The sequence below is a fragment of the Acartia tonsa genome, chromosome 9, assembly GCF_053477335.1.
Source record: "Acartia tonsa isolate MP-2025a chromosome 9, ASM5347733v1, whole genome shotgun sequence".
Taxonomy (NCBI): domain Eukaryota; kingdom Metazoa; phylum Arthropoda; class Copepoda; order Calanoida; family Acartiidae; genus Acartia; species Acartia tonsa.
Window position 1 is genome coordinate 33,234,283 of NC_137268.1, and position 15,850 is coordinate 33,250,132.

The 15,850-nt window shown below is 31.0% G+C and overlaps 1 protein-coding gene across 4 annotated transcripts in view; it reads right to left on the bottom strand.

Annotated features, from left to right (window-relative positions):
* The window catches only part of LOC145328805 (uncharacterized), a 243,393-nt gene extending 231,055 nt beyond the window's left edge, over positions 1–12,338 (bottom strand). For all 4 annotated transcript variants that reach the window (XR_013882646.1, XR_013882645.1, XM_080172678.1 and 1 more), the window contains exon 1: positions 12,101–12,338. The gene's annotated coding sequence lies outside the window, so the exon portion shown is untranslated. The remainder of the gene's footprint in view (positions 1–12,100) is intronic.
* Between the last annotated feature and the right edge of the window lie 3,512 nt (positions 12,339–15,850).

The following is a 15,850-nucleotide window of genomic DNA, read 5'->3' on the forward strand; positions in this document are numbered from 1 at the left end:
ATTTAGGTTGCTATTTTCCCTGTCATTTATTGGCCAATTTGTGCATTTAGTAGCAGGGGAGGGGATGGGGTGAGGGGAGTGGAAGGGGGAATTCGTTAATTTAGCAAGTTGCGTGTTTCACTCAATTAGAGTACATGATAATCTGGTGTAATATCCAAGTAATGATATTTAAACTGACTAAAACACAACCAAAATATAGTAACTGTTCTCTTGCTAGTTGTATAAATAGCATTATACCACCTAGACACTCCCTTTAATCAAAATTCAAATAACTTAGCTTTAAAACTCTTTTAAATCATATAATTTCGTCAAACTGTAAAAATACCTCATATGAATATTCCCCTTAAAAGGTATGAGTTAAAGTGAGGCATCACCTCGCCTTCTTGTCATGATTAAAAGCAATTTTATTTTCATCTTTATGAAATTAAAAGTAGTTTAAAAGTTAACCAAATGGGAAATAATGACCGATAAATTGATGTAGATGATAGATTATACACAAAATTGCCCCTAACGTAAATTAAAATTAGTGGTTGAAAAGTTTCAACACTCAACTGAATGAATAAACCATTCAAAATTCACTAAAGTCCCTAAAGTTGTTAAGCCAACAAATAAGAAAACATTATTATAAAACATTGGGGACTAGTATAATCGTGTTTGTCCCCTCTCTCTCTGATTATAATTAAGGTCCAATACAGTTTTAAAATGCGGTACATTTTGTGGAAGTAATGTCTGACCACGCTTTTAAGGATATTCTAAAATTACAACATTACTTTACTCTATAAACTACACAACCCTTGCTTGCTACTTTAAATAGATTTCACATTATCATTACCTCTTAAACATTTTACTTTTTTGTACAACTACAAAAAATATTCTTTAAAATATAGGGGCTGCATTAAAATTTAAGATTTTAGATTAAAATTATTCTCAGATATACTCAAAATTTGTTTCTTTGTTTAATGCTGTTGGCATTTTTGCTACACTTAGTTATGGAAAAACATATGGAAAACTTGACTAAATTAAATAAAAATAAATAATCTAATAAATATGGGTAACAATAAAATGTTAAATGTTATTTGGTTCTTTAAATAAGAAAACTGAGGGTATACAGTAAGAAATATAAGTTTTCCGGAATTTTAATGTAGGGAGGAGATTTGAAATCTGCATCAAGTTTTAAGGATTTTTTATAAAATTCGTTTTTTGTATAATTCTTTATCTAAAAGCGGAAATACATTGTAAATTAATTAATTTTGACCAATAGGATAGGTGGATTTTAAACTACCTGCGCACTAATTGGTTGAATGATGTACGACATCCAATCAGAGCGCAGATTTTTTAAATCCACAAATCACGGATGCCAAAATTAATTAACTTAATTTGTATTTCCGCTTTTAGATAAAGAATTATATAAAAAACGAATTTTATAAAAAATCCTTAAAATTTGATGCAGATTTCAAATCTCCTCCCTACATTAAAAATCCGGAAAACTTGTATCTCTTAGTATACAGATCTAAACTGTACTTTTTATACAACAAGGACGATAACGTGAATGATAACCAAAGATAAATATGCAGTAACATTAAAAAATTAATAGACCAAGCCTAATAGCAAAAGTGAATTTAAAATTACAAAAGGACCTAGATACACAAAAAAGTAAAAGTAAACTACTTTTAGAGTACAATACTTCCATTTCTCTTAATATTAAATTACGTTTGTGTTAATACAATTTTACTTTAAGATCAGAGGGGTTACAATAACTGTAGGGGGCCAAGAAAATATTTGCGAAAATGGGAAAGGAAATTATAAAGGATAGAGGGAAAATCTACAGGTATGCATATGAGCCAGGTTGGGAGGGGACATTGGGCTGTTTATTACACTTGTCCCCAAAGTTCTACTAAAATGTTTCCATATTTGTTGGCTCAACTACTTTGGTGACTTTTATAAAATTATGATTGGTTAGTTCATTAGGTTAATTGTAATTTACATAAGGGTTATATTGTATATCATTAATTGGGATGTAAATCAATTCATTGTCTCATCCCTTTAGATCCCTGGAAAATCTACAATAATGCACATGAGCCTATCTGTAAATATCAGGATTATAAACGGATAAGACATTGAACCAAATTATTAATTGAAATAAAATTATAATATAAGTGTCCAAAGTTTTTAAATAACGTAAACAAGATAACGTAATAATGTATCATTAAAACTTTGGGTACTAATATAATTTACAGTGCAAATGTAATGTTTATTAATAAATATTTTGTATTTATAAAGTTTATACTCTCGTAATCTTGATTGAGTTGAATTAACTAATCTAAATCTTTTGTCTTTAAGTTTAACTATAATTAAAGGAAGGGGGAAGTTGTAATGTATTAATTTAACGACCATTGTCTTATCCCTAATACCTAAAGATTCCAAATTAAAAATATTTCTCGTATTGATATCCGGTGGATTAGAACCGGTTCTCATCCATACGAAAAAAACTATGTCTAGCATTATATCTAGTTTTCTAGGAATATAAAAATGTACGATTTTTATATCTGCAGAAAGCTGTTTATAATACGATTAGATAAAGAACTTTTCCATTAAGAAAAATAATTTCTAGCTATCTACACCTTAAAACTATTAATAAGATATACATATACTAATGTTTGAAAATTTAATTATCATTGCTACAAATAATTGTAAATAACCCTAACTGCCGCTTCCCATTTGAAAATTCAATTTCAAGTTAAGAATAGAAATAATGGGGATAGATTCAATTTGGGAGTCATATAAACTAACGAAAATTACAAAAAAAGAGATTTTTTTTGTAATACAAGCAAAAATTTTAACTGAATTAATACTACCCTTTTTTACTGCGTTATTAGTATGAAAATAATTTTGCTTGTTTAAAAAAAAACTTAACTTCGCGGATTTTCTTCAAATTTATTTCGTGAATTTATTTGAACATTTATGAATTGGGTTTCCCCAGTGCTGATTATTGGCTCCGTTCCAACATATATTTACAAGTCTCCGGATGTGTACAGGGATATATCAATTGGTAAAAAATTGGTGTATTAATATATTTTATGTAAATTGTGTAATGGTTAATCATTAAACTCTGTTTATTTATTAATAAATTTTAATATGAGGGGGGACGAAAAGCATCGTTTTAAAGAAAATATTTCTTGAATTCAGGGAATATTTTTTTTCTCCATTTCCTTGTCCCTATATCCTTGAGGCCAATACTTTTCACAAAATTATATCGCTCCTAACATTTTCTGCATATCTTTGAATTGGTCAGTTCATTAAAATTAATACAATTATAAGAAATGTATTAAATATACATTTAGATTGCATTAAGGAATAGATGAAAAAAAGGTGGTTGGATGTACGTCTAACATTACAAAAGGAAAAAAAACAACAAACATTGTTTAACTTAATGAATGCTCGCCCCACCTTTTATAAAAAAGAAACCTAGGAAGGTGTAAAGAAATGGATGTAAAATATACGTGGAAATTATGAAAGGGGAAAAATGAATTAAGGTTGCTAACAAGGACATCATTGTTCATCAGTTCGTTCATCCAGTAGAAGGGGAGGAGTAAACTAAAGGTGTTGGATCGTTATTTTAGCCATCTTCAAGTTTCGATTGATTAGAGAATATGATAATCTGGTGTAAGATCCAATTAATAATTAATTAAAGCCAGTAATAAGTTTCTGTTATTCACATATTCTAGTTATAGAGTAGCTCCACAACTAATTACAATTTACTTTAAAGAAACATTCATTGATTTGCACGATGACACGGTGATAAAAAAGTTACAACAGATTTGTCTTTGAAAAACGCTTCACAATTTGCTTATCTGATTTGGCGAATAGACAACTTTTTTTTTCAAATGAACAACAAACAAAACATGTTTTTTTCATGAAGCTGTTTATAAGATCTTATTGGAAATACAGTGTATTATAAATCTACTTTAAATTGTTCAAAGATTTCAGAATTTTTAAAAAGATTCGACTTAGTTAACAAATGTTTTGTCTTCGCTTTAAGCCGGGAGGACAAATAATGAGATGAGATTTTGTGATATTAAAAAGGCGTTTGACACATTCCTTCCTTGATCATTTATTTGAAACTGGGTTAAATACTGTTACAGTTTTATTAAGCTTGTTAAATGATCTTACAGAAAATAAAGACGAAAATGTTTAAATTTATGAAGTAATACTGCTTCAGTCTGTCAAACATGGTAATTCTAGGAATGTAAGAATTGTCCTATAGATTTTCAGCCCTGTATGATCATAATAACATTGAAGGAATTTTTAGCAAATATGAAAACAATGATTAGCCTCATTGACTTAAAACTGTACTTATTTCTTGAACGACTGGAAATAATGTCTCAATAGCTAATAAAGTTACAATATATGTCAAATATTTATAATAGGTAATTAGTGCAATTTTATTTTTTCCATGTTCTATACTATTAATAGCGGTTAAGCCCCCTAGGAACACATAAGGTGGAGAGGGTAAAGTCGAACTCCCCTTACCTAATTAACAATTTAAGTTTTGAAGAAAAAAATTTTAAATGTGAGGGGGGATAATTTTGTTCTAGGGATTATTTTCCTTGGTAGGGTGGACATTCTCTTCCCCAAAATAGTTATAAACATTCACAGGGTCTATAAGGACTTTCAATGTAAAGCAAAACCATATCGGTTCAGCGGTTGGCCAGATTCTTTGCAACAGACAAAAAAAGCTTACTAATTTATGTGACAGGATATAAAAATGATCTTTTATTATGACTCTAAAAAGTTGTGAACATGTTATTTTAACTTTTAAAAAGTGTATAGGATAATTGTTATTGTTTTAAACGGGGGCATGAGAAAGCTATGGCTATCATGTTATAAATGTACATATATCATCTAATATATTTATGTTGTGTCATCACTTACGCGTAAAGAATAGTATAAGAGAATCATTAATTGACCTTAAGGGGTAAGCCAAGGGACTATAAAATGGTGTACATCCTCAATGAAAAATAAACACCTCTTTTGTAGAACAAAACTATTGTTTGAAAAGTTTGGACACTTCTACTTCAAACCAATCAATTACGATTCGGGTACTAGAATAATGTATAGTCCAATGTTCCCTTCATTCCTGGAAAAAAACAGAAATAATTGGAAATACCTAAGATTATTGTACCATAAGTAGCCTATGATAACACTACCAAAATTACCTTAAATTTCTAATATTTTGATTAATATATTTTCTTTTCTTTGAGCAGTTATAATACCTTATCAAGGATGAAGGGGATAATACAATGGCCGATAAATTTATGTACATCCCCATGGATAATGCAAAATTCACCCCTTTCGTAGATTACAATGAGTGGTTGAAGTGTTTGGACACTCAACTTAATAGACTAACATAACAAAATTCATTAAAAGTCCCCAAAGTTGTAAAGCATTCAAATAAGAAAACGTTATTATAAAACTTTGGGGACCATTGTAATAAACAGCCCATTGTCTTCTCTCTCTCTGATAACTCATGCTACATATATTTAGGTGGAAATCACAGCACACATATATATACAAATATGTAAACAGAGCTTTTAACTATGTACTATTTATCTTTCTTTAAAGCCATTTTTTATTTGAAAAATTTGAGTATGCAAACTTTCTAATTTATTACAAAACGAAAGAGAATTAATTTTTGAAAAATCAGTTAAGAAATTTTACAAATAATGTTTCTTTTTATTGTTGTCTTTTTACAGATCTTACAAAAATGTTTATTTCTTATTATTTTTTTCTTGTTTAAAAGTAAATTTCCCAGTCATAATGTATTTGTCTATTTTTTTATAATTTGTTAATAAAATGTAGACATATTTGCTTAAAAGGAAGTCTAAAGTACAAAAAAAATTCTACAAAAAAAAGCAATCTTTCTAACCGCGGTCAAGCTTCAGATAAAAAAGTTCATAGTTGTTCGATTGTAAAAAATTACTAAAAAAACAAGAATAACAAAATCCATAAAAATAAAAGGCGAAGTTTTAGTATTAAATATCAAAAGACAAACGGGTTAGGTGATTTTTTAGTAGAAAACCATTGGTTGCGGAAATCTTAATAACTGAAGCTCTGAAGGTTATTTTATACAAAGTTAAATCAATCCTAAAAATACATAAATGAAAACAGATTTGTAGCATTCATTAATTGGCTAAATATGGCCGAACTGTCTTTAATAACATCCAAGTAAAAAGACTTTTCTCTTCATTGAATTAATAACAGCCTGACAAAAAGAGATACAAACATTAAGAATATCTTTAAAACAAAAAAAACTGTTCATACTTGAAATTCACAAAAATTGGGCTAATCACTTTTTTTCTGCTCTTTGGAATGTAAAATATTTACAGCATGGCTTCGAAATCGATTCTCAGCCATAATAAAAAATCATGTATCGAATCGTATTATACCCAATTTTCTACAAATATACAAATGCACAATCATAATGTTAAAACCAGTTTTCTTAGTCCGTGCCTTCGACATCTCGGGGCTACCAAAACTATAAGTTGCAAATCTTAACAAAAGTTATGCTTTGTTGTCCTAAGACCAAAAAAGCTACTCTATAATTCACAATGTCCGTCCGTCTGTCCGTCTGTCCGTCTGTCCGTCTGTCCGTCCGTCTGTCCGTCTGTCCGTCTGTCCGTCCGTAATTAATGAATTGGGGGAAACGTAATTTTCTCGGCTCCTATAAAAGATAGAGAGCTGAAATTTTTTGACAACATTCCCATCAATAAGGAGCACAATTAACTATAAAACACCAATGGCGGTCGGACTGCTTTTTAGCAGGTTTTAGGCTATTTTTTATATTTTCCAAATTTTCCCCATATCTTTGGTGTTTATGGTCCGATTTTCGAAATTTTTTCAGTTAAAGATATCAAAATTAAATTTCCCGTCATTTGAAGAAAACAACAATGACGGTCATACTGCCTTTTTGCAGGTTTTTGGCTTTTTTATATTTTTCACATTTTTCCCCATATCTTTGGTGTTTATGGTCCAATTTTCGAAATTTTTTCAGTTAAAGATATCAAAATTAAATTTCCTGTCGTTTGAAGAAAACAACAATGACAGTCAGACTGCCTTTTTGCAGGTTTTTGGCTATTTTTATATTTTTCACATTTTTACCCATGTTTTTGGTGTTTATGGTCCAATTTTCATAAATTTTTCAGTTAAAGATATTAAAACTAAAGTTTTAAGAAAAGAAACAATGGCGGCCAAACTGCCTTTTAGCAGGTTTTTAGCTATTTTTATCTTTGGCATTTTTGGTACAATTTTAAAACTTTTTTGCATTAACAGTTTCAAAATATTTTTCCCATTGTTATGTGCATCTAGTATATAATTTACTTTAACCATCTTCATCATACAAAATAAATCTATTATTGATTTAAATAAATACACTTTAAATCTACTTCTACGTATTCCCATCCACAATTTTTGTGCTTCGAAACTTATGGATGTTGTCATCCTTGTTTATTTTCGAATACCCAGACAACTCTTACTCTTTCAACAATGATTGTAAATTAACCATCATTAAATCTTTTAATCATCATATTAATGTAAAAATATCTATATATTTCCAAAAAAGAAATTTAAAGCAAATTTTCACAAAAGAAAAGTTAAATTTTAGTATTTTTGATATCTTAATAACCTCTCAATTGGTTCAGAATACGTGGAAATTGTAACAGGGCAATGCTGGTTGCTAATATTGTTCCCAGATATTGGTCAATACGTGCTTTCATAGCCAAGGGAGCTGATGTAAGGGGGTAATAAGTCAAAAGGGTTTCATCGTATTAGAAAGAAACAATGATCAGGGTATGCAAGATTATCTAACAGTATCCAAGTATTATGCATCCATTTCTACAAGATTGATATTCATAGCAAAACACATGAAAATCAAATGTTCTTTTTAAGTCAAAGGACCACAAATTAAACTTAACTGTAAAATGTAAATACTTCAAATTTTTCCAACCTTATTCTTATGGACAACAAATTAAATAAAAAATACTTATTTGTTAGAGATAGAATATTCCTAATTGTTGTTAATGTCATTTCAATGGAACTAAACTTTTATCAAGAAAATGTGTAACAAAAAGAATTAAATGAAAGAACAGAAATTTGTAAGGAGGGGGGGGGGGGGGCGGGGGGATGACATTGTGCTTTTATGACAAAGTTTTATGATAATTTTTTCTTATTTGTTGGCTCAACTACTTTTAAGATTGTATTTGAATTTTGATTCGTTGGTTTATAAAGTTAAAAGTCCAAACCTTTTTACCGGGTTTTGTAATCTACAGAAGGGTGCATTTTTGTGTAAAATAATTAGGAATATACATTAATTTATCGGCCATTGCCTTATCTCTTTAGATTCCTGAGAAATTTGTCTAATTAAGACCTCATGTCTATTGTTTCTGTCACTTCTTCTTACAATCTTAGTGCACTTACAGTCAGGCAGGGAGGGGATAATTGACTGGAAATTATACCGGTACTCAATATTTTAATAATAAAATTATCAACACATTATCTTGTTTGTTGGCTTAACATTACCTTATTTATTTAAATTTGATTCATTGATTCCAATCTGATAATGGCCAAATTTTCAACCAATAATTTTAGTAGAATGGGAAATATTGTTTGTTTTATTCCTGGGTAAAACTTATCACAAAAAAACCAATGCCTTACATCAAATGACACACACATGGAAAGGAAAATAGAAAATAGATAAAAATCCGCTGTTAACATAATTGAAGAAAGTTAAAAGATTTAGTCTTTATGATGGCTACAATTGTTTCAAAATCTAAACCTTTTACACCAATAAACGTCCTGACGCTTAACTATAATGTTCAATATTCAAGTCAACTCCCCCGCTATTGCTATCAAATTCGTTTCCTATCCTTTCATCCTATTGCACTGAGATCTAAAGAAATATGTGTTAAAATGGGATGAAAAATGCAAAAGTGCGCAAATTGGTTGTTTTTACGCTCCAGCAAGAAAATAGAAAAATAAAAAGACTAATTCATTAATTGAAAACTTTACTTAAAGGTAGTCATTATACACAAAGTGTTATAGGTCTATTAGAATGTTAGGTTGAGTAAGAGATTCTGCCTTAGTAATGCTTCACCATTTTAGTAATCTGGGCTCGGCAGTTGCCCGTAATCCTCAGGAAAATCAAGCTTCTACAATTTCAAAAAAATCAGCGGAAATTCAAAGTCTGACAAACAATCAATCCCTATTTTCAAAAGATTTTTCAAAGCATCCGAGCTGGTTTTAATTTAACCCTTAACGGTCGGTTTTTTTTCTATCTCATTTTCTGTGTGTGAAAGATAAAGAGCCTAAACTGCTTGACTTTTTAAGTATGGGTATGACACACAACTGAGAGTTGGAATATTTTGAATATCTCCATCCTGGCGGGCACAGGATGCCAGCAAACCTGGCAGGGTCATCCAGGTAAAGAGCAAAAATATTTTTTGGACTAAAACAAAGCATTTTATCATACCAAAATACTAAAAAATCCTCTAGTAGTACATCCTTATATAAAATACAGGTGTTCAAGTCACTTTCAGGTTCCAGGTATGATCCTGCAGGTCCTGATCCTCCAGGTCTCCAGAAATCTTTAAAAGGCTCCTGTGGCCGCAATTTTTGACTTAGAGACTTCAAATTTTAAACTTAAGCTTTTCTTACATGTCTACATAACGTATTAAAATTTCATGAAGATCCGCCGCCGTTTTCCCGCAGACCGCCGACTGCGGCGGCTGGCAGCTGCCAAGTACAGCTGCGGCCGCTGAAATTTATATTTTGATATTTCTAATGTAAAATTTACATAAAAATAAACATTTTCTGGGAAAAATTTTTTCTTCTAGCTTCAAAAATAAGAAAATTACAGCCGTTTGAAATTTTTAAATAAAAAAAGACCTAGAAACAAAGGTTGTTAAATAAAAGGGTGAAGGAATCGAAAATTGACTTAGACTTATAAAAGGTCGGAAATTCATTATCAAACAGGGGACTTGCACAAAAAAAATTAGCCCTCTAGCTCTAATAGGAACTGAGATAATTAGGGGGGGCGTTGAACGCCCCCCCCCCCCCCCCCGACCGATTAAGGTGCGGCAAGGGGCCCGACTGTTAAGGGTTAAGGCTTAGTCGCGGCTGCTAGACAAATTTAGTATCCATGGAAAAGTGTAGGATTCTATCATATTGCATATTAACTACAAACAAACTTTTCAACAAAAGGAAATATTTTTTTGTGCTTATTTTAGGTTGGGTAATATAAAAGTTAAAAGATATTTGAAGAGATTAAGGCCCGAAGAAATATGTTTGTTTAATTTAATTGAAAATAAGGGTTTGGTGTTCCTTTAGTAGGTATGAGTGATAGAACCAAATATTATTCCCTTAGGAAACACATAAAACATTTTTGGTGTTTGAAAATGATACCAGTAGAACAGTTTTTCGTTAACCATTTTAAAAATTTTTTAAAATAAAGCTACAATATTTAACGTGAGGACTCTAGGGGCGTAGCCCCTAGTAAAACATAAGTGATATTAATAAATAAGTTCAGCTGATTTCATGGCATTTTTTTAGAGGCTGCCGAGACGTGGAAAACAGACCCAAACAAATGATCAAGTCTATACAATTTTAACAATGAACTTATTGTTAAATATTTAGCTATACAATCTTTCAATGCCTGGCTTACATTAATTTTAATAGTCTTTAAATTCAGAGATAAACAGAAAAAAATTTAAAATTAAAGAAACTTTATAAAAGCTACCTTTTTAAAATTTTTATGTATAATTATTCTATAGTTTAATTTATGGAATATTGCTTACTTGGGAGATTGCGTACTTTAAACAAACTTTTTTCTGTAATCAAGCCTTGAAAAGCAAGTTTGTTCATATTTAACTTTATAAAACAAAATCAAGCAAAAATAAAAAAAAATAGTAAATCAAAAAGATATGTTTCATTATGATAACTATGTAAACTGGATAGAACGGGCAGCTAAATGTTTATTTTTTATGTGCGTAGCATCTCTATAAGTATCCGCTTCCTCATAGACGTATTACTAAGTTGTTAAAGATAAAGAGTAGTTTCGTTTTTAATTTAATTGAGTTTTCTCTATTTTTCACTATAACATGAATAACCTTGTCTTGTAATATAAATAATTATTTAGGTAGATATACCTTTTATTAATTCTATGTATTTTACCTTTTGGGTGTTTTTAAATAATATAAACATTAAAGAATGTTTTTGGATAATTCTTTTTAAAAATCTATGGGGAAGATTTTGTGCTGTAGCGTACTGACATGAAGACTCTTATTAAAGAAAAGATTTGTTAATAGTTTAGATTTTCGACAAAGATAATTAGAAATACCGATCAAAATTTTTTTGTCCATTGAAAAACAAGAAAGCTATCCAGCAGAAAAAATGAACAATTACTATAAGACTGCGTCCACCTTTGAATTACGAAAAAAAATAGTTAAAGGGTGTTAAAAAAACCGATCGTTTCACTCTTTTCAATATAAACCCTACAGTTTTGGTCAAAAGGGGTAGGAATCGAGCTGCAGTGCTCAGGAGAGGTAAGTAGACATCAAAATCAATAATGTTCTCTAATTGTCATTGCTTGGACATGATTTGGGTCATTTTTTGTTAGTTTTTGACCAAAACTGTAGGTTTATATTGAAAAGAGTGAAGCGATCGGTTTTTTTAACACCCTTTATGTACAGACAAAAAAAACCTGACTATATTTTAAAAGACTAGCAGCTGCACCCCTACAGGCCTTTAGGAGGAAAAGTCGCCCTCTCCCACTTTCATTTTAGTCAAAAAAAAAGAAAAAGTAAAAAAATGGGTATTCATTTTTTCTAGGGGCAATTTCTCTTTAGATTGTTGTGTTACCCTCCCACAAAATTCATAAACCGTCCTAGGACCTAGCTACACTGTAAAGGAGGATTGTTTTAGCGGTTTGTAAGATCCTTCTTTGCAGATAGACAGACACTATCAAGCAATACTAAAATCACTAGTAGATATAACCATGCATTGTATTAAAATATCGCTGTTTGATTGGTGTTTTTTTTTAAATACTGACCTTATTATGTTGGTTGGTTTTCAGTCAGGTTTTCAAGCACTATTGTACAATAAATAATCAAAGCATAACTATTAGGAAAAAAATATTTGTTGAAAAAATAAATAATCACCCTCACTGTGTGAATGTAAGGTACCAACTAGCTGCTAGCAGCAAGTCCGTGGGCACGACATGCAGCTTAGCTTTGCTCCCCTCTTTTCAATTATCTATCTATTTCGATCTTATTCTTGTCCCCTATATTGCTATCTATCTACCTTTCTATCCTTATTTCTAGAATACTCAGGAAGGCAGGGATTCATTAGGCTTTCCCAAATTCTAAACTCAGCCTTTTATGATTATGAATTTAAAGAAGACAATTAAAGGTGAATTCAGAGGGGAAAATAATTAAACCTTCAATGTCTTATCCCGGAATCCCTGTGAATTCCTCCTTCCGCAATCTTGGCCCAAGTCTCGATAATTCCCCCAGTGGAAACTTTCCTTTTACTTATTGGATTTCCCCTTTTGGCTTAAAATTGTTCCCCCATATGTTTACCCCCTCCCCTACTGCTTCCTTTCCCAATAGCAAGTTGACCGCTTCTATTTCCTCTCTTTCTCTTTGTGAGTGTGCCTCTTTTTCTTTTATTTTCTCTATCACTAACTTCTCTCTTTTCTCTAGTTAAATATTCTATTTAAATTTAATTTATTGGGTGATTTTCTCTTTAACTTTCTCTGACTAAATTCGTTTTCAGTTTTCTAGATCTTTCTTTTATTACCACCACCCCATCTTGATAGTCAAAACTTTTAAAACAATTATTATCAAATTGATGGTTTCCCTAAAAATGCCTAGTGGAGCACAAACACTGTTCCTTTACTTTAAGATAAATTATAGAATAATTAATGGGTTAGGTTGTATCCTTTATTAGGAAGCTCGCAGGGTTAAGGTAGCGTGGGTATAGACCCCAAGGAAGAAAGAACTGTCCCTTCCCTTCTTTTGAAATATTTTAAAAGTATGGGGGGGGGGGGGCGGAGATTTTATGTAATCGGTAGGACGTCCAAAAGAGGGGGGGGGGTCTAAGAGGTGTTTTACCCCCTCCCCAAACAAATTATTTATTGAAAATACATTAGATTATCCACCGCCCAATCTTTGAAAACTCTCATTTCAACCCACCACTTAATAAAGCTTGGATCTCCTTGCCTGGTACTAAATTTATATATTCTTATTTCTGGAAAAATATCGTTTTATTTTCTGGGATTCATTTTCTATTAACAAAATTACATTCTCGATTTCATTTGATAATTATGTAAGATGCCTCTTTTCATAAAAGTATTAAAACAACGTAACAGCATATATTAGGAAGAAAATAAAAATGTTTATAATATTTCAATATCTAAATAAAATTTAAAAATGAATAAAGTATATATCTCGACGTATAACTTAATGTTAAAAGGAAGAGTCATTATTTAAGCTGAATTTTTCATTTTAAAAAGTGTAATATTTCTACATTCATAATTTTTCAATTCCCTAGTCGAGTACAGGGGGTAGTTTTTATTTGGTACAGGGTATCCACGCAAATTTATTAAAAGTACACAAAGTTGTAACCAACGTGTCAAAGCAACTTTGGGTACCTTTATAATTTACAGTCCAATGTTCCCTCCCTCCCTGGTCTAATATACAAGATTATCCCACCCTACTTCCTAAATCTTTCTTAAGATGACCGACTATTTTTCCAGCTATCTTTTCTTTCTCTCTCTCTCTCTCTCTCTTTATCACTATCTATCTATCCGTCTCTCCATCTCTCTATCTCTCTCGTTTTAACTCTTTTTTTCTCTTTTTATTAAATGTTATCTCTCTCTCTCTCTCTCTCTCTCTCTCTCTCTCTCTCTCTCTCTCTCTCTCTCAATTAATCCCTCTCTCTCTCTCTCTCTCTTTCTCTCTCACCCTCTCTAACTCTCCCAATCCCTTTCTCTCTGAGTCTCTATCCCTCCCTATTTATCTCTCTCTCTTTCTCTCTCAATCCCTTCCTCCCTCTCTCTCCTCTCTCTCTCTCTCTCTCTCTCTCTCTCTCTCTGTCTACTTATCTCCCCCGCTAAATGTAAGGAATCTAGTATGAATGCCTTAACTATTTCTGCATAGCTTGCTTTTACAAAGAATGTGTAGTCTTGTGGCGAAATTATAAATCTTAGATTTTTAAGAAAGCTTAATTCCACATTTACAAGGGTACCTCTTTCTTGGTATCCCTATTAAAGCACACTTCCTAGTCTAGGCTACAGTAGGCAATAATAGTAGAGCGGTCATCTTACAAATTTTTACACTTCCCTATTTTTACCTCTCCCTTACTTTCTCTCTGTCTCTATCTGTCTCTCAGTCTCTCTCTGTATCTCTCTTGTTCTCTTTCTTTTTTTATCTGCAATATTCAAAGCCCATACCCAACTCTGCTTTATGTCTCTTTATCAGTTTCTTACTCTATCTTATTTTCTCTCAATCTTTTTCACTTCTTTCTATTGGAAAAGCGGCAATTTTCTAAATTCTTCCTAATCCGCTTTTTGAGTCCATTTTCGCATTTTCACATTTTTTCATCTTTTTTTATTTTCCTTCTCTTTTACTTTCCATTATGTTTCCTCTTTTTTACTTCATTTTCTTTTTAACTCTCTTTAATTAAATTCTTTCTCTCTCTTTCTCAATTAATTTATTACAATATTTATGTGTTTTTGGACCACGAAATTATTTGACGGAAAGGCATGGAAATAATATAAAACAAAGAAAGTGAAAAAGTCTTATCTATGAATGCCAGAGCTTAACAAGTATACCAATAGGCCTAAAAGATAAAATGAAAATCCATTGCCCTAGCCATGCATTTCTGTGATTCAGGGAGGAAGGGAAAATTGGGCTGTTTATTACATTAGTCCCCAAAGTCTTATAGTAACGATTTTTATTTAATTGCTTTTAGACTTTTATTGAATTGTGATTAGTTGATTCATTGAGTTGAGTGTCCAATCGTTTCAACCACTAATTGTAATCATCATTTAGGATAAATATAAATGTATATGTCTTATCCCTTTAGAACCCTGCCTGTGATTACCTTTTTGGTAATTAATGAGTAGATAGATTGTGTAAAACTAATTTAGAGATTGCAAATTTCTAATTTTACCAGAGTGCACAAATAAAATGGTGATTTCCTTCAAAGTACCTCTTGATCATCAACACACACCCCACCAACTCGTATTTTTCAAATGAATTTTGAAATATGGGGTTATGTTTTCCCAATGTTCGGTGCTTTTACTATATTACCTATAAATTTGACTCACAGTAATTATCAGGCAACGAAAAACCCCATATTATTTTTAAATTTATTTCAAAATAAGAAAACAGGGGTGATATGTTCGAATATTCACTTTAAAGGGAAACCCACGATAAAACAAGGATGTATTTTGCTATATTGTTATTTATAGGAAATATGAATACCTATACACAAAATAATAACATTGTCAAAAAATTGTCTCAAAACTTTTTAGTAAATTTCCGTTCAGGTCGAATCTTCGCTTAAGGAATAATATGTACGGTTATTCTGGTAGTTTCGAGTAGGTTATCTCTAATGAAATAAATCTAAATAGATTTTCAATAGTCCTAGATAGTTCAAGAAAGATTATAAAGTCGTCTTACTATATTTTTATACTTTAATTTAGCTGATATCAATGTAAAATATCTAAATTGCACTGTGTCCTTTTTGTTTCATTTGGCTAATAGAAATATGCTTATTCAACAAGAAAAATTAA